The sequence below is a fragment of the Paralichthys olivaceus genome, chromosome 15 (genome assembly GCF_024713975.1).
Source record: "Paralichthys olivaceus isolate ysfri-2021 chromosome 15, ASM2471397v2, whole genome shotgun sequence".
Lineage (NCBI taxonomy): Eukaryota > Metazoa > Chordata > Actinopteri > Pleuronectiformes > Paralichthyidae > Paralichthys > Paralichthys olivaceus.
The window spans coordinates 22,290,594-22,309,902 of record NC_091107.1 but is presented as its reverse complement, the minus strand read 5'-3'; the positions used below and the strand labels follow the sequence as shown (position 1 = coordinate 22,309,902).

General features: G+C 39.3%; 1 protein-coding gene and 1 long non-coding RNA gene across 2 annotated transcripts in view; both read left to right on the top strand.

The window, feature by feature from the left end:
- The window catches only part of ntm (neurotrimin), a 383,071-nt gene that overhangs the window by 124,764 nt on the left and 238,998 nt on the right, over positions 1 to 19,309 (top strand). The gene's annotated exons all lie outside the window — the stretch shown is intronic.
- On the top strand, positions 8,027 to 14,532 carry LOC138404889 (uncharacterized). The gene is made up of 2 exons (XR_011238636.1): positions 8,027 to 11,880; positions 14,132 to 14,532. It is a non-coding gene; the product is annotated as an uncharacterized lncRNA (long non-coding RNA).

Below are 19,309 nucleotides of genomic sequence, written 5' to 3'. Positions count from 1 at the left end.
CCTTATGAGACTGAATACCTCCCCATAAAATTTGGCAGAACGTGGTGCTCTGGGACCCAACATAATTACTTTTCAAGAGCCATGCTTTACAAAATGTGTCTAAAGGAGAGGGACAAATGCAAGTCCTCTTTGTGTGCTTCTCCTTGCTTTGTGTTGTTGTTTAGAAAGGCTCACAGTTTGTGTTAAACCATGGAAAAAAAGTAATAAACGTCATAGCTTATCTTTGGCTCAAGGGCTGTCCCTCCTCTATTTGATTTCCCTAATTCATTAGTTTGACATTTTAGCCTTACAATAACAATTTGTGGTCATTGAAGACCATATATATTTATATATATATATTGATTCATATAATCAATAAAAAAAAAAAATATATACGTATATAAAATATTTACATATACATATATATATATATATATATATATATATATGTTTTGTATTTAATTTTAAGATGCCTGAACAGATTTATGTGTTGTAACTTGTCCTTGTCAATGGTGTTATTATTTTTCTAATTGCAGTAGGGAAATGCACTTGCTCCATGTTTAGGTGAGAACTCCATGAGAGAGTAGTGCCTGTGTGGTCGAAGCCTTTATCGTGCATGGATCTTGCTTCTATGTCTGTTTCTTAACGGTACATTGACAATTTGTGCATGTAGTCCTCCGAAGTTGTGTAATTACTGCTTTTATTTATTTAATTTTGCTATCTCTGAGGCTGTAACAACAAACAACAACATTTGTGCTGGTATTGAACTCTGCTCCTATACAGACACAGACTCCCACACGTTCACTTATTCATGCTCTGCGTTATGAATTAACCCAACATTCAGAAACATTATCTATTTGGACAATGCATCATCGGGGGGGCTGGGTAGGGGGTAAGTTTAACTTTCTGGGTATATTCCAGAGAACTGATTTGCAATACATATTTTTGGTGTATGTTTTAAGTGAGATATCCTTGCTTCAAAACCTTTAGGCAGACACTTAATCAGTGTGGTTTCCAAATCACCAACTTTTCAAAGTTGATAATAAGTTTTCATCTGCAGGCTAAACAGTATGTGGGAACAGATCTATGGCACCAGATCAAACAAACAACATTTATTCACTGCAAGGGTTTTAGCTGCAAAGCAAGCAGATGGTGTGAAGCATTATTGTGCCCCATGTGTAGCTGGGCAGAGTCTGAACAAACTCTCATATCACAATTACTTGTAAATGTAAATATTCACCAGTGTGCTGTGGTACAGGAATGCTATTGTTATTGGGGACTGCCAGTGACCAAAGGGATTATGATTTCCGGTTGCCTGTCTGTCCGACCGTCCCATTCCCATGAGTGTGGGAATGTCCAGAATGCCTTGACGGAATTTCTTTGAATTTGAAGCAAATATTCATGTGGACTCAAGGAATGAACTGATTGATTTTTGTGCTCAAAGTTCAAGGTCACAGTGACCTCACAAAGCAAATTTCTTTGCACATCATTGGATTTTGTGATTGTTATATTTTGTCTTTATGGAGAGAAACCTTCACAGCAATTTGCTGCATGTCTCTATAGCACATACATATAGGGAGTATGTCCATTTCTCTGTCTGCTGAATATAACAGTGAACATGATCAAAAAGATGTTTGGCCAAAAATAAAACCGCTTTAGATGTTGCAGCATGAAATAATAATCATTCCAGCCATATTACAATTATACAGACTGTATAATGTGTGCCTTCTGTGCTATAGTGACACATAATTAGCTGTAACAATGAACAATGATCGAAATTGATTTTTTCCTAATCTGTTATTTGTTTACTAGGTTAGACAAAGACATTTCAGGTAAAACATTTACATATGTTGCTGCCCAGTGAACAATTCCCTGAGAACAGTTTTGTGATTGGCAATTCATTATAGTGAGACCACCTAACCAAGAAATGAAATATTAATATAAAATGTTATGTAATAATATTCTGAAAATTATTTATTTTATTTTACACTATCAAGTTAGGGAGAATTCTTGGTTATAACAACATCTGTAGGTCTTTGAGTGAATTAAACAATCCAGCCCTGCTGCTGGATTAAGTTCTGAAGAAATAGGTTTATGTTTTGAGATATTTAGACGCTACATTTCCAGAGTTCACACCAGAGACTCTTTCAGGGCAACAGCACCTGTTTAAGGTCAGTGAATGAGGGTGATTTTGGTTGAGTATTAACCAAATTAAGATTTAGTCTGAGTTCATGGTAAAGGTTTTTCTGTATTACACCACACCAGGATCATTGACTAAGCTTATTCCGAAACAATATAGTGCTGCAATTGGGGAAAAACAAATCAATTGTCTTTCAACATTTTACTAAAACATGCTTTATGTATTTACCACTCCCACATTAACAGAATTAACGTAAAGCTGTACTGTTTAGCATTATGAGTGGTCGTCGTTGGTTGAAAGAATTCCTTCAAAGCATTTGAAATCTCATAAGTCAGGTGTCCAAAGGATTGAACAAAATGTGCAGCCAGCGAGATCCTTGTGACTTAGAAGAGGTTTTGCAATGTGTCACACAGATGAAAGTCAAAAAGCTAACTTGTGTGTTCTTGGTCAAGTGAAATGAATTCCAAGCTCAGCGTTGGTCGGAGTTTAGCCGGGAATTACCGGGCTTGCTGAGAGGCATTGCTGTCCAAATCCTCACTGAAAGATGGCTTTGAGTGATGAGGAAGATGAGGAAGGACGCGCTCACAGAAAAGTCTGAAAAGTTGGAATTAAGAAGCTCTGCATCCCTGCCGAAATATCTTCCTTCATCCGTCCTCCCTCTCCTTATCCCAAATGTCTATCTGTCCATCCGGCTATGATATCTCCCTATGTCTCTCCCCTCCCACACTAAAAGCTTTTCAGCTCCTTGGATTTACATTTGGTCCCATCCATGGATGTGAAATTCGTTAGCGGACGCTATAGGCTTCATAGGGCTATAGGGCTTTAGCAGCTGCTATAGGGCTAAGTGCCCCCATTTTTTCTCCCTGCCTCTGTCTGTTGACTGCAAACAAGGTGCTGGAGTTTGAGAAGTTTTGTTGTTGTGGCCAAGACAACCAGCTGCTCAGGGAGCAAGTAGCTCTAAGTGGCACCTTGTGTGTTATGCTCCAGCAGCTCTGGTTTAACTTATTTTAGCCGTATAGAGTTGGTAGCAGGAGCAGTCATCACATGCATGAACTAGAATGGCGCTCAGTAGAGTGAACCTCCACCAAAGGCTCAACATTCCCCTTATGAAACCACATTTAAATTGTCAAGAGATGCAGATCTTAAATGGATTGTTGCCAAATTGCAAATCACTCTCCAAAACACGTCTCAAGGACCATGAATTATTCTCTGAGAACATTTTTGCAAAAAAGCCCTGAATCACAATGTCGAAGAAAGTGAAAAAAAACTGGACTGGTCAAAATCTGCACAAAGATTTAGTCGGAACTTGTCTGAATGGGGATGTTCATAACAGGCGAGATTTTAAATTTTTAAGTTGAAGGTGTTTTTTTGCAGTCAGATTGATAAATAAACCATAACACACCCATTTCAGGAGGCATTCTCTTCTACTGACCTGTTCCCATTTTCTTCAATATCCCCTTCACTACAGGAAACACCAGCAAACTATGAACTGAGACTTAGTGGCAAGTTCTGATGAAAACTTTGATGGTGCAATCACACAGTCAACATACAAGTTTTACCGTTTCATTCAGCATTTTCTTTACTGGGCAATATTTCATTTTAAATTCAGTTACTGCCTTTCCACGTGCAATTGTTATGTGAAAACAAAAGGCCACCAAAATTATTTCACAGGGGCACTGTTGCTGTTTCAACTGCCAACAGTGCTAAGTGCTCATTAAGGAGTACAGAATGACAAAGCAGCATTTCATGTCAACTGTAAAAGTCTGGGGCAGAAGTATGATTACTATCAGATACTAAGTATAGATACTACTAAATAAGGTGCCATTCATCAGCATGAATAAAGGCAGAGACCTGGATCAAGCTCTAGATGAGAAATATGTTTCACATTACTGGCTGCAGCTGAATGCTGACTTCTTATTTGATTTTATTTTGTACAGCCTTTGAAATAAGTATCCTGTTCTGGTCAGAGCTGCAGTCATTACTGAAAGTTCTCATTCAGAATGATTTTCCATCAAAATTAGCTGAAAGTGAAAACAAGGCAACTGTTTTGCTGTTGTTTTTATGATATTGATCTTTACCTGTATGTTCTTGAAATGATTAACATTGAGTTGACTGCTGCTTCACACTGTTTGATATTGTTGTGCCTCCTTAATTGAATGAGTGCAGTCAAGATAGGGGCTTATTGATCCTCTACCTCCCACCTTTATTAACCAACGGGAGACTGTTTCCTGCTTGGATTCCTGTTTGACCCTGAAGAAGACACAGTGTGCATCAAAACATGAGTCGTTTGCACCAATTTTTGAGGAATTATGTGGCGAAGTGTGTATGTTCAGTCCTCGTTAAGTGGCCTATTGAGATGTTTCTAATATGATGCCCCATTCTGAGAGCATCAAGCTGGAGCCTGGAGAGGCTGAAGCAAAATTGATTTTTTGAAAGTTGTATTCCTTATGCATCTGCAGTCAACAGGAGTTTTTCCTCTAATATAATCACATATAAGATCTATATTATTTACTATATGGACTCCATATTTGCTCATTGTGGATGTCACATATTCTTGTGTAAATATTGATTTAGATAAGTCAGAACATTACTGATGAACAGGGTATGACCTTAACTAATGAATGTCACCATGGAAAATTGATGAAAAATATGAAGAGTTGTTTATGAAAAAAACTTTTTTTTGTGCCATGGGTTTTCTGTAATGGTAAATGTGCAAATGAGGCAATGTGCTATTTCACATTTCCAGACCTTTTATGTGGAAAATAAATTCTTGTTTTATTTTGTTGTCATATAAGAGCCAAAGATTTTAACAGAGGGTATTTTGGATATATATTTTCATTGCTTCATAAATCAGGAAATACTGACAACAGCCTTAAAAAAAAATTTTTTCCCTCATTTTCATTAATAAAATGTTGTACAAATCAGGCTGTGAATGATGCATTATGTATCTGTAAAACTCTACTGAACAGAGAACTGGAAAGCTTGGTGGAAGTGAAACTGAAGTGGAGAATGTCTGACTTAAAGGTTCAATGTGTCAGATTTAGGTGAAAGGGATTTTTGGCAGAAATTGAATATAAAATAATCCTAGTGATGTTTTCAATGGTGTGTTTCATCTAAAGTGTATAAATTGTTGTTTTCTTTACAATAGAATGGGCCTTTATATTTAAACACTTTATATTCACATGGAGGGGGGTCCTCTCTGTGGAGGCCGCCATGTTTGTTACTGTCGTCCAAACTGGACAAACTCAAACCTTTTGAGTTTTCATGACAACTGAAGTTCACCACAGGTTCTCTTTCATGTTGGGAAGAGAGAGATGAGGAGTATTCAGCTGCAACACGACACTTCACTTCTAGATGTCACTAAATTCTACACACTAAACCTTTAAATTATGAGGATAAATTCAGCAGCCTCTTTAATGTCACTAAAATCTATACAGACACAAATAGACACAGGAGAAATTAGGTTTTATTACCACCAGCGCAGAGTCTGAAAATAACTGTGCCTGACAAAAAAGTATTTTTATAGTCATCTTGAAATGATTCATTTTGGTGATGAAAGTTCTGTGTTGTGTTTTTGCAAACTTAAAGAACTACACTTCCCAGAGTGCACCAGCAGCAGCAAACCGGTTGCTAGTCACCTGATCAATCATTGTCACTGATTTGGAGCACCTGAGAAGGAATGGAGGTTCTCAGTCATTCAGACAAACAAACTTCAGAGAGAAGAAGCTCCAGGTTCACCCATAGGTTCAGTCCAAAGACGCCAATGGTCTGTGAAATGCTTTATTTACTTTCATGGTGTTTGCAATGCCGCTTAATATGTTCAAGTTTATGTTGAACTGCTGTGTAGATTGGTTAAGGAACACATTGCAGCATTGACTTCATTGATTTTGTGTTGAATGAGTTTGCGCAAAGAAATATTTCATTTTGAGTTTGAAAAATTAAATGAGTTTGTATTAAATCATACAAAAGGATAATACAAAGATACAATTCTGTTAAACGTTAAAACTTTACTAAAAATGTCAAAAATTCATGAAATTAGATTTTTCTTTATTCCATTTAAAAAACTTAAGTGGCTAATTAATTTAAACTGTGAAATTCAACTGACAAAGACAAAAGCAAAAGAAAAGTGATTGAGTTGGAAATGTGAGTTGTCCTTTGGAAGTTGAACAAGAGGAGAACTTGACACAAACATCAACACATAAAGTATAATGAGTGCACAGCCACAGACAGGTGATATACTGAGGAAACATGCATATGCAATCATTGACGATAAGCTCTCAGCTCCCCGGTACAACCAGTCCTTAAAGCCAGAGGCACTGAATAGCAACGCACTGTAACAATACACTCCTTCACACTTACATAGTAACCCCTGCTCTGGGTGGAATATGTTGGAGTGAAAAAAAAAAAAAAAACAGAAGCTGTGCATTGTAGATATGAAACATTAAATATTCATGCTCTTTAAAATGCAGCTCAGTTAGTGTGTCTTCTTTGGCTGGTTTTAAGGTAGCTACAATTATCATTGTCAAGTCTTCATCGCTGTCGCCGACTTTATGTGACCTAATCGCTGCTGTGTTTAAACTGTCAAAAGTCTTTGTTGTCACCAACAAACAACACATGGTGCAAAACGTAGTCACATTTTATCTGTCAAATCCTGGATCAGCAGGTGCAAAAGGACGTCTCTTATCTGTGATCTGCTAGATTATTAATGTCTTCATTTCAAATGTTCTGCTTTTACTTAGATGGAACAGTGTTCAAAGAGTTGATTTTTGACACTTTTGATTTATTTTTTACTTCAAATTTGTACTTTAATAGCCCCTCAGGCATCAACAATTTTACATTTTATCACGTAGTTAATTCATTTCATATTCAGCCAGTGCGAAGTTTCATCTTACTCGCAAATGCTGCGGACAGCTGCTGAAGTCCAAGTGGGCCAAAGTTCCCTGGCAAAGGAAGCCTGTCGTAGCTGGGCACACCACCATCAGCTCTGCATGTAGAATTGACAGCATATTGAAAAGCATTCAGCAATGAACAATGCATTTGTCTGGTCCGTTTCCTCTGGGGTAAGCCGGCCGCTGCTTTCAGGCCATAGCACTTCTTAAAGGGATCTCTGTCAAGAGATTGATGGCTGTAAGCTGTTTTTCAAATGTAACCAACCATGCCGGCCTGAGTGTATATGAGAGAAATTGCATTTGAGGAAAAATTCATGGGAGACAGAGCTCACGGTGTGAAGGTTTCTTTAGAAATCAGCAGGAAACTGGGTCAGCAGGGAATGTACAATTGCATGGCTTCTATTAAAAGGGGAAATGATTACAGGGCAGTGGTTTTGAATGGAATCGAACAAGATGAAGAGAGAAGTAGGAAAGAAATGTTAAGTTCATCAAGTTGAGCAACAAGTAGAGTGGTTTTCACATCTCATGGTTTAGCTTAGCTTTGTTGTATTTCCTTAGGCCTCAAAGTTGGTGCTTGTAGCATTTTCATATGAAATAATCAACAATGATTTTTCAATAATCAATGAAAAGACCCTCAGCCTCTGGAGATGGTGTTTGAGTGGAATTTTTCTGGAAGCCATGAGGAAAAAAAAGCATTGAAAGAAAAAAAGCACCCCTTTCCTTGGGTTTTTGCGTGGGCATGAAGCATGAAAGTGAAGTTCACATTGCTCATGTTCTTTCTCTAACCTCAGCCCAGTGTTGCTATAGTTGCAATAGTCAGGGCAGCACAAGCTTTGGACAAATTCAAAGTTTTTCTCACTGTACACGGTTCAACTCATAGTGACGCTGCATGTGATGCCAGGATTTTCACTGCCCTCAAAACAAATTCAGTATTACAAACAGAACCAGTGGTTGTATTAATGCAGGAGGTCATAGGTTTGCTGTTGTCCACTTATGGTATGATCTGCTATGTAATGTGGGACATTTTCTTCCAACCTGCACATGATTTAGTCACTTTAAGCCCATTTATAAGCAGCATCCATAGTGTCAGTCTTTGATCAAGTGCATGAATAGGTTCTGGGACGTTTTGCGCTTGCTTCTTTAGACAACTGTATTCCTGCTACATTTCAAAATACTCTCAGACCATACCAAAATAACTCCAGAGGCTTTTTCATTAATTATTGAGGAGCTGCCATGTAGGTTAAAACGATGTTATCCTCAGCTTCAAGCCTGATTATCTCTGCTATTTTGTGGTTCACCTCAATGACTCTGCAGATCTTTTTGGTCTTGATGTCATATCATTGTTAAAGCCCCAAAATGAATACAAATTCAATCAAATAAAGTTCAGTCGATGTTGATTGAAGTCAACTAATTTGGCAAATGTTTAATACACTCAGCGTAATGCATTGTATAATCTGTGAATGTAGTGAACACAGTTTATATTACAATATTCAAAGGGGAGTTTTGAATATGAGAGGTAGGATTTTGCTGCTTGGATGGACACACCAGCTGACTGCAGCACCAGCACTCGCTTCATGCTTCAGAGGATATTTTATTATCTGTTGATTTTATGGTGCAGCTCCACACATTAGTGGTGTACCATATGATTGTGTTGTATGAGCATCACTGGTTCTCATAAACAAGTCAAATACATGGCGGAGACAGAATGCAGCAGTCTGCGGAAAACCCAATGAATCGTGGAAAATACACAACACTGATGTTGCCTTGAGATGTTTAAAAAAAAAAAAAAAAAAAAAAATCCCAATTCACCTGCAGAATAAAAAGGACATCCATAGGATATTCATGCCCACGTCTCTTGTAACACCTCAGACCAGACCAAACTGGCTCTCGCTCCTCAAGATGAAATGATACACACACTCCCATTGAACCACACATAAATATTACATGCATGAGCAAAGACAAGCAACAATTGTGCACAGTGCTGCAAAGTGCATAAGACTATTGGGCGATGCCTGACCTTTTTTGTGTTCTTCCCTTTGTAAACCTTTGGTTTGAAGGCCACCGTGTGCTCCCTCGTGCCGACTGAATAAAGGGAAATCACTTGCCCTGTCATCTGGATTCACCTTGCAGCCCAGCAGCAGGAAGACGAGGAAGTTAAACTGCTGTGCATGTGTGTGCGTGTGCGTGTGTGTGCGCGTGTGTGCGCGCTGCCACCGTGATTGTGTTTTTCTTCCACAGCAGTGGCACAAATCAGAGATAAAATCCAGTCACTTTGGCTCAGCGAGTCTTTAGTTTGTCAGTTTAGTTCATGTTTATTTATACAACACTGTATTACACGCCTGCAAATCAAACACATCCCCTTGCTTTCTACATCTCTCCCATCCATCTAATATCAACTTCCTTACCCTGGTCAATGTTGCATTGGTTAAAGGGCAAGCAGAGAGGGCCAGGCGCTCTTTTCCTCAGCATCTTCCTCTAATTCTCCATCTGGCATTGAAGCGGGAAACAGCGGGAATGGAGAAATGTCAAATTAGGAGGCTTTCTGCTGCTCTTGCTGTGACTTTCTGTGCTTGTTAGCCACAACCAAGAGTCACCGCTGGCGACCTCCAACGCAAGCAGTAACCCCAGAATCAATGAGAAGCCAATTTCAGCCAAGGAGGGGATTTCGACATGTGCACATAGGGTCACAGAGAGGCTCAGGCAGATAAGATATCTTTTATTCATTATTATTTACTAATATTTTGTAAAACAGTGTTGTTGTGGTTGCTTCTCTCGGACCTATATTTGGTTGACTCTCTAGAAACGATACTACCATACCAAGTCGATGCCACAGCATTGGGGCAGGCAGGCTTGCATGTCTGGTGTCCTTGTGGTGTCAATATCGACTACTATATTTTTGGCATTGTTACAACCCCAAGTTCTTTCCACAATGACATTTAAGTGAGTTGGTCTGTGAGTGTGTGTCTGTCGATGTAAGCACTGTGATGGAAACCTGTCGGCGACGTCTCTCTACCTTCCATGCACTCCACTCTCGGAGAGGCTTCAATCCCTAATGACTGCGAGAGGGAAGAGGCAGGGGAAGACAGCGAATGGATGCTTCCTTGAATTAGCTGCCAGTTATTTCCCACGGACATTCTCTGTGGAAGCTTTCCATCTGTGCAAGAGCCCAGGAATGCTTCACAGATAACAGTTAAAGGAGGAATTTGACAAAAGGCACGGCTTCCTTCACCTATTATGACAACGTCAGTGAATACAGTTATCCCAATAACCCTGATGACATGTGACACCTAGAAATTCAGCACAACACAGATAAAGATCTAGTCAGCATCAGTATTTCCACGAGTGTACAGCAAAAGCTTCTATATAGTTAATGGAATTTAAATGTATTGTATTTGTATAAATCACAACATACATCATATCAAGACAGTTTATATTGTATAGAGAGAAACATACCTGTAGGCACTACGATGAGCAAACACTCCACAGTTCATCCGTGGCATTTTCATGTCGGTGGGTCGGTCCACCAATTTAGTCCAACTCAAATATGTCATTGATGTTAAGAATGTAATAACATTTGCAGTCCCCAGATATTCAGTGGGGCATGGATGGAAGCTGCCACCTCCTACTGTGGAGTTTAAATACGGTGTGACTATGCACAAAGATAGGTGAGCTAATAAGTTTATGAAAACATCTGGGTTGAACATGGCTCACAACACCACCCAGTGTTTCAACGGTCTTGGACCATCGCCCTGGCTGGGTGGTCTGAAAAGCTACGCTATTTTTCAAATCTAAAGTAAACCATCACTTCATCTTCCATTCAGAGACGTCATCCTCTCCTGTCCCCCAGGTGTCTCTCTCACACACACACTCACAGACACTGTATATAATGCTGCTAGAGACACCTGCCTGTGCTGGCAGTTCGATCTGGACACAGTTTAGCCATAGCTGTCTCGGCACCGGCTGCCTGTAAGGGAGTTTCACACAACTCGGGACAGCTGTGGTCTTGGCTGTCACGAATCTCCAGTGGCGAGAAGCCTTTACTTTGTACAACATTTCTGTCGCAAGGTGTGTGTGCTGCTATTGGAGCCACAGCTTGACAACATAGATAACTTAGCCTCAGCAAGCTTGATGTGTGTGTGAGAGTGTGTGTGAGATACTCTTATCATGGTTCTCAAAGCATTTTTTTCAATTTCCAGGGAAAGACATTGTAGACATTTGAATTAAGGCTTAATATGCAGCTTTTTAAAAATACATTGTTGTGATGGTACACTGACTTGAAATAACCTTGAGTGCCTGCCCTTGCAATATAAAACTTTGGTGGGTTCAATCCCCTGAGAGAAATACCATTCCTATGTGGGTGATGGTCAGCAGCTTAAAGTGTTGGAATCAAGCCCAGCGAGTTCAAGATAAATGCTCAACTGTAGTTAATTTAAAAAGTCATCAAAAACGGCATTAATCTCTGATATTCAGCAAGGGAACTTTTACAATATCAAGAATTCTAAACAGTTTGTTGTGTTTGTTACAACAACACTTTCGATAAGCTTCTGTCTAACAAAGTAAGCAAAAAGACAGTGGATGAAAGTGATGTCAGTTATGGGTCCTCCCTTGAGGCAGAGAGAAAAAGCATGTTATTGGCTTAAGGCAAACAGACATTACAGTAACGCCTCTATTATTAGAGAGAATATGAGCTAGAACGTCAGCCTGGTGCTTTGATGCTTTGAAGTCTCAAACATTATGTTTTTTTTTTTTTTTTTAAGTCTTGGCATATTTGTCTAGTTTATTTTCAGGCTTTCAGAAAATGTTTCAGAGAATGTGTGCAGCAACGCACTCGTCATGTTTCCTCACATCTCCTGCTCATCACCAAATTTTCAAGTAACACTGATCTTGCATGTGTAAATTTTGTCTTCAGCTGTCATAACATGTTTGCTCTTGTGGGGTTTTTGGGCTCGGGGGTTGTTGGTTCACAGCTTTTATCATGTTTGGGTTAATGGGAAGATTTTTTTTCTTTGTTTTATTTTTTTATTCTCTTGGAGAGGATTAACATGTTGAAGTTTGGGTCTGTGTAATCTGACTTAAATGCTCAGACAGGGTTTACTGTGTGACACCATGACTGACATGTAAATGCTGCTGTAATCATGCTCTTGTTACTCCCCACTAGTGCTCGTTGTTTTATTTTTTCATTTTTCTGCAGGGTTTGTGAAAAAAGCTGAAATGTTTCATTTCCAACCCCTGGCTCCTAGAAATTACAAATATGCATCACAAAATTGTTGTCCCAGTTGTGTTGTGGTGGCAAACAGAATTTCTGACTGGCTGGATAAAGGCAAGTGTTAGTGAGATGCTACATTTATGAAGAGCAGTGTTGGAGGTTTGTGTGCATAGCAGTTGTAAAGGACTGTGGCACTAAACACTAGTGTGGGTTATATAAATGTGTTGTTTCTCAGATAAAGAGTCACTATATATTTTTTTCTGTCAACCATAATAATTCATGTTGAATTTCAGCAATGAAATGAAGTTCTCCACACTACAGTGGTCTTTAGCAGCACAAGTGTCTCTAACTAGCCTACTTGGATTTGACATTTGAAGGACGTGGCACTACAGACAGCTCTTACATGTGAACCTGTATTTGAAATGGACAAAACTGTCAGCTCTTATCATTATTCCATATGAACAAATCTATGGCTTTGACTATTAGCATTTGAATCCCTCTCTGTCTCACTCTATTTATCCAATCTCTTTTGTATGACAATGTAAACCCAGTTGTCTGCAATGTTAACATATGTGTGATTAATGCAGCATGGCACAGTCATATCCATGCTCCTCGGTTTCATTTTGACTATGTGCACGTCGCTGACAAGCATTTAAAGTGTTTATTGGTGTCTCATATGAGAGATGGGAGAGGAACACTATTTGGCAAGCACTTTCATTTGCTTTGAAATATAATTAGTCACATGGGATTTGTTTGCGTGGCTTATGCTCTGAGACTGTTGTGAGAGCAGCTTGTGTCGCAAAAGGAATTCAAGAGTGAGGGTACCTTTTATATCCTTAATCAAGAGAAAATGGTGAAAAGGAGCCTTTGAATTTAAAAAAAAAGTGGCATTGTTCATGATACAATATGATTACTTATACATATTTATGTTTAAGTTTAGTGCTTTAGATTCTGGAAAGCAACCAGAACAACAAAAGGTTGTTAGGAACAACAGCAGATAGGAAAGTAAGGACTGTACAACCAAATGATCCGAATGACTACAAGATATAATGAACCTAAGTTACAGAGGCACCTACATGGTAGAAATGTTTTTAAGGGAAAAGCAGAATATACAGGTGAGGCATTTTAAAGGACCTTTTGTGGAGAGGGTAAAAGACCATCTAAATATTGTTTGGCATGATGAAACATGATCTTATTTTGTCATTGTAGGTAGATCTTGTCACACTAGAGTATGTGCAAGTGTTTTCTGGATATTATTGTCATTATATCTTTTTTTTGAAATGTGAAAATTGAGAGTTGAGACTGATTCACGATTGGACATTAAAACTGAACACAAGGTGATGGTGGGATTGTATCCGGGATATTTTGGCTTCACTTGTGGTAGGAAGTCGAGATTCATCATCTATCTTAATACACAGTCATTAGTCCAATGACTAATGATATAAGGATTTTAAAATGTAGTGTGGAAACTAAGGTACAAACCAAAACTGACCTGAAGTAGCACTTCTGAGGCCAAGGGGTCCCACAATTGGGAATTTACATTTTAAAGTGATCTGTGGTTTTTATTCTGGGGGAACCCCTAACCAAATTGTGTCTTTAACTTATATGTATACATGCTTTTCTCCTATTTCATGAGTAGCAGTTAATATATGCTGTTTTACTTCAACATACTCAACAAAATTTGTTATTTTCTACTCGCAACTCTTCACCTGTACCAAACAAGCTAGAGCAACTCATGCCTGGCTTTTGAGACCAGTGGTACCTCAGATGTTGATAGAAATTAATTTCTGCGATGTTTGTAGTGCCTTTGTTGTACTCTTCAAACTGATTTGGTGCAAAGGTGATATTTTCCACCATTACGTGTGTGCTCAAACCAAAACGTGATGCCCAACACACAGCTTGTGTTCTGCTTTACAGGAGCGACATCCCTGCCAAAATCACTTCCTACACCAACACCTCACCCTGCAAAAGAGTGTCATTACTTCGAGATACTCCACTCACTCTCCGAGGGGATCACCAATCGCTCCACATGTGAGAATGGTTGGATGTGCATTTTCAGTCTCATAACAGCCATAAATGAGTTTCTGCTGTAACCTGGTGGACTGCTCAGTGCTTAATGAAGTCATTTCATTCGAGGGGATGGTTAATGTTGTGGTGAATATTTAATAGCAAGACAGACCATTGTAAACACTAAGAAAAGTCAAAAGCATGAGGCTATTTGATTTGATTTACTCAAGCATCTTTCCCATCTATTTATCCATTGTTCTATTGTATGTGGGAAAAGCTATTTGATAATAAAATAATTTAACAAGTGTGAATCATTCAATAATTTAATCGAAGTATAGCAACACAAGACAGAGGTCATAGCTTTTTATCATGTTATTGAACAGTAGTGGGTAGAGGGTTTACAGGGGAAGGAATGAAGGAAGGATTAGCAGAAGAGGAAAGATGGCAGAGGGAGGGAGTCGAGATGAAGACTTGGGCAGCCAGAGCTGATAAGGAGAGAAGAGCAGATGGGAGGATGCGAGGCCTCATGAAGCCACATTACCACAAGCATTATCATTGTCATGATCACAGGAACCACAGCAACGATGAAGCTTATTATGTCCGGCCTTCGATGCCAAAAGACCCAGGACTCTCTGATGTGTTCTCAGGGCAGAAGGACGGAGAGCGAGGCTCATAGTGGGAATATTGCTCATTTGATCTAGTTAATGGGGAGTGTGGAGACAGAGATCTCAGTTGGAAGTGAGTGGCTTGGGCAGACATACAATGCTTCAAAACAGCCTCATAGAGCATCTCCCTGCTGTGAGGAACCTGTAGACTGAATTTATTGCGGCTATGTAGAGAAAGCTGGGGTGCTGTGTGAAAACCAGATGTGGGGATCAGATGTGTTTCCTCAGTCTTACACTGAGATTGTTTTTCCATGCTTATGCCTGCTACGTGTTCCAGGTAGTAGCACTTCCCACTTTACAGGGAAAGCGAATGCATACTGACCTATATGAAAACGGTCAGTTTTACGAGGGGTGATCATTTGTGGTAGAAGGAGATGAGTTATTCAGGACTCGTTTTCATGCAAGTTCAACTCTTTGAGTGATTATCCAGAAAGTTTGAAGTTAATAACTTTTGTGGTATTTCTGTTTCGGGTAATTGAACATTGCAAGTCAGCACTGTCTGAGAAAATGAACAAGATTGGCCTTCATGCAATCGTCCGCTACCTCGTCCTCAAGGGCTTACTACCAAAGGAGATCCACGAGGACATGGAGGCAACACTTTGATCCCTGGCTCCTCCTGTTCTTATGCTGAAGTGTCCTTGAGCGAGACAGTGAACCCCAAATTGCCCCAGATGGCTGTTCTGTCAGAGTGTGAATGATGTGTGATAACAGTGCGTGACATAAGCACGTTGGAACATGAGTGGGTGAATGTGACTTCACAACAGTGATGATTGCTTGTTTTTATTTTTGACACAGAACTCGTCAAAAATGTACCAGGTCACATATTTGAACTGACACAGCTCTGACACGGATTCACGAATAAACTGTATCACACAGAGATGTGTATCAACATGCTCTTTATGTAAACGCTCACATTCAAAATATGTCACAACTTTTCAATCGTTAAAATGCAATACTCTGGATGTCACTGATGTGTTGCTGTCATAAAACAATTGGTCCAAAAGTAATCTTAATCTTGTTGAGTTTCATTTGTATGTGACATGAGTTCATTCAGATTTCATATTGGACTGTTATTGGATTACGTTATGCAAGTCTTACTATTTTATTGGACTCCATCATTTGGACACTGTTTCTTGGACGTTTCGATCATCCCGGCTCAGCAAATCTGAAAGGTTTACGTGACAATGATGAATTTGCTTTCCACACAAATAAAAGTAGAATGGCACTCAGTGGAGCGCATACCTACGCCAAGGCCCAACAGTCCCCTAAAATTCAATCAGGCCACTCCAAATTCTCTCACTCATAGCTTACAGTCCCCTAAACATGCCTGTTTTATTTATTATAATTGTTTCCATTATGGTCCATGCATTATTCCCCGTGAAATTTGTGAAAATGTCAAAACACTTCCTGTCTTTCAATGATTAATAAAGTGAGGGAAAAAAATGCCCCTTTGTCCAGATCCATGTCAAATTTTAATGGATTATTTCTTGGCCCTTGTTCCATCTTCCCAGCAATTATTGTGGAAAAATATGTATAAGAGTTTTAGCATTATCCTGCTGACAAACAAACAAATCAATGGACAGGGACAAAAACATAACCTCCTTGGTGGATGTAATAATGTGCTTCGAAGGAGAAGCAGATAGGATTATTAGGAACTGCAACGGTGTCAGACAATTTAACTGAAAAAGGGCATCTGTATAAGAGAGATAAATTACATAGTTTTTACTGTAAACTGTAAAGTAGTTTTTCAAAAAAGAGGGTTTTTACATTTTTAATACATTTATCACAAAAATAATTGTAGTGCAGCATAGTGCATTATCCAGCAGTCCCTGGAATACTGAAGCTGTTGAATGACACATTATGTCACATTTTAAATAAAATATGGTATTTTACATTTCTGAAGTAGTTGTTGAAATCTGTCCACCATTGAATCTGAGCGGATGCAACCCTGTAATATTTAATTTGTTTGGGCATTTAAAAGTTTTTAACAAATGAAAGTCAAAACACCAGGACAGCATTTTTTAACAACCAAACATCCCTCTGCCCCCTGATCTGCAGAAACAAAACAGTAGCACCTCCACTCCATCCACCTCGGTGCAGAGAGAATTTGTTAACATCCAGTACTGTTCCAACATGCATGAGGCAATGAATGGGATTGCTTTTATGTACATGAGAACTTTACAGGAGTGAAAATGAGAGAGAAAGTGGCTGATGTTTCTGGTTTGTTACGGATAATTATATGAACAGCAATGACCATGAAGACTGAAACAGAAAATAGATGAGTGAAGAAATCCAAGAAGTAGCGAGTCATCAGTAGACCCATTGTTAAAACGCTTGCAGCGAGCTCTTGATATACTGCAGCTTACCATCAAATATGGTGACAGCTTAAGAGAAACAAGAATATTGCTTGTCTATGATGGTTTTCTGTCTGTTAGAGACTGTCTCAACATTTCCCAAAGCTCAAGGTAAGCTTGTGATGAAAAGCAGCAGAGGAAACTGAAGAGGTGGCACCTGTATGACAGCGATGCACTTGTGTATTCAAGATGAAGAAATGTGCATATGCGTGTGTTCCTTTTTATACCCACACGTTTCACGAGGGTTGTCAAAGCATAATGGCTCCATATTTCCCTGACGGATTGCACAAAATCTGTGTCGTACATGCGTAATAGTTAGGTATGCATATGATTATGCGTGGGTGTCAGAGAGCTTGAATGTGCACACATCCAAGCTTGAGGCCCAAGCTATGCCAAGTACATATTAAGATATTTGTCATGTAATTGCATTGGGGCTGTGTTCAGCAGCATTAGAATGTGGATGGGGACATCCTCTGATGAATAATACAAGAAGTTCATAAAAGGGGCTTCCAATGAGCTTAGCTACCTAGCACTAACAGAGCAGAAAAAAGGAAAAGAAGGCTGGTGGTGGAAACGTTTGAGAGCAGCGTCATGAATAATTGAAGAGGTTTTTGAAAAATTCAGCACCATCTTACCTACTTGAAGGTCACATCCCTGTCACGATGTCTGTGCCCCTTCAAAGGGGAAATTGAGTTATCGCTCATTGTTTAGCTGAGATCAGTTACCACTATGGGCGGTGTCGTTTGCCGGGCAAGAACTGGATTAGCACTGACGATGGCCCAGCGCTCAGTGGCCTCCAGAAAACATGGTGTAAATCTGGACTTAATTATTGACATTATTTAGCCTAGCACTGTTAAACAGCATGGAATCAGTCCGAACGCAACATAACTGTTCACAACTTTGAGGTTGCTATAAACAATCCTTGTTAACAGACAGAAACAAAGCAGTGAAAACATCCCTGACTACCTGAGATTGGTTTTCTGTCATGAAATGCACTTGAACATCTTTTTTTTTCTTGTTAGTGAATTAACTATGATGAATGCAAAAGCAGCTCCTACTTAAAAGTCTGCTAATTAAGCTTGTGTAATTATTAATCTGAACTTTTCGTCATTTGAGCATGAAACCTCCAGATGTCTTCTGGCAAATATCTTTTATAACAAATGAGTAGGTTTGGAATATGATCAATACAAAGCAATTAGGAAAGGATTTTAGATCTTCTTAATTATTGATCACGCTCTTCGAGAGTCTGGATTGGTGCCACACATTAAGAAAGAATTCTGTTCTCCAAATATTGTCACACAGAACTTTGTCTCTTAAAAATTCACTTGGTCTGAGCAGACCACATCCTGCTCGCTGGTCCTCATTTTAATTGAATTATCTTTGTTACATTCAGCCTGGCTTCAACAGAGGGTCTCATCTTGACACTGCATCCACATTTGTTATAGAGAAAGAGGTGTGATATTTTACAGGCGGGGAGGCAGGGGATGGCGAGCAACTTGCAAACTGTAATTTATATATAGTCTCTTTTGTTATCGTCCAAACACGGAGTCTGAGGCTGGAAAAAAATAAATTGCACTACCAGTCTCCACATTTTTTCTTTAAAGCATAGTGCAAAATGTAAGCCTTTTTAAAAGCCCTCCTTGCACCACTAACTTTGATTGCTTTTCTTTGGTCAGCTTTTATGGCCACTCAGTATCAGTTTTAATGATGTGCAGACAAAGCTGGGATGGGGGAGAGCTTGACCACACTGCGGAGTCAGTCAACCGAAAACGTGGTGCTCCATTGAAGGTTCGAATTGAGTCCCTGAGGAATGTTTTCAAAGCCTTCAGCCCACAACATGTTTCTCACCCTGCACAAGAGCAATTAATTCACCCTATACGGTCCAAAGTGTACACAGTGTTCTTGAAAACTACAAGCATTCCCACTGTGTAACAGTCGGTTTAACAATAATCCTGCTTTATTCTTGACTTGACTGAAGTTAAAGGAATAGTTCAACATTTTGGGGGGAAAAGAAGATGGATATCAGCATCATGTCTGTGCATTAGTTATTGAGCATTAGTCGAGATGTG